Source organism: Octopus sinensis, unplaced genomic scaffold (genome assembly GCF_006345805.1).
Source record: "Octopus sinensis unplaced genomic scaffold, ASM634580v1 Contig15701, whole genome shotgun sequence".
NCBI lineage: Eukaryota > Metazoa > Mollusca > Cephalopoda > Octopoda > Octopodidae > Octopus > Octopus sinensis.
In genome coordinates, this window is record NW_021833877.1 from 45,001 (window position 1) to 45,997 (window position 997).

At 30.9% G+C, this 997-nt stretch overlaps 1 protein-coding gene across 1 annotated transcript in view; it reads left to right on the plus strand.

Moving 5' to 3' along the window:
* Positions 1-561, plus strand: part of LOC115230509 (homeobox protein prophet of Pit-1-like) — a gene marked incomplete at its 5' end in the record, with an annotated part of 29,656 nt that extends 29,095 nt beyond the window's left edge. Inside the window, one exon of the mRNA XM_036499680.1 lies at positions 1-561. This exon is cut by the window's left edge and continues 208 nt beyond it.
* Between the last annotated feature and the right edge of the window lie 436 nt (positions 562-997).

Consider the following 997-nt stretch of genomic DNA (forward strand, 5'->3'; position numbering starts at 1 on the left):
CTTCCCTTCTCTTTCTCTCTGTTTTCCCATCTCAAGTTTCACGTCTTCTCTTCATCTGTAACATCAAACACAGCCAGTGTAATGTTTTCCTTCGCTAAATACGTTTCAATCATTTTTTTCTTTCTGACACGTTTTTTTATGTCATGTGGTCTTGGATTGCATCATGGGTAAAAACTGAAAGAGAGACCAAACTGCAGGAACAAAACAAAATGTATAAATAGATAAATAAATAAATGACAAAATAACAATTGGAATGGAATGTCCTGTAGGGCTTCTTCAGAAGGTCTGCCTCTTAGGGACAGGAAAGGTTATCGGGAGGATCTTAAGCACCTGAAAAATAATTGAAGGTATTTATGGATACCTAAGGTTTCATGTAGTCACCAGGTACCCACAAAAATAAGAACGAAGAACAGGAATAAGAACGAGCCTGGGTAAAATCAATAATAATAATAATAATAATAATAATAATAATGACGATGATGATAACGATGATGATGAGGAGGAGGATGGGGGTATCACTTGATAATAATGATTTTTAACAATTTATAACAACAATGACAACGACGGTAGTAGTAGTAGTAGTAGTAGTAGTAGTAATAATAATAATAATAATAACAACAACAACAACAATAACAACAATAATAATAATAAATAATAATAAAATAACAATAGTAATAATAATAAATAATAATAATAACAATAATGATAAATAATAATAATAAAAATGAAAATAATAATAATGATAAATAATAATAATGATGATAATGATAATAATTTTATTAATAACAATAGTAAACCCTAATGAAGCAATTAATAGTTATATGAGATTAATAGCAATAATAGCATAACTATAATCACTTAAAATAATAACGGAAGAATGCCGTAGACTATTAAAATGATGACGACGATGACGACGACGGCGACGATGACGATGACGACAGCCACGATGACGATGACGACGACGACGACGATGACGGCGGCGATAATTGTGATGATG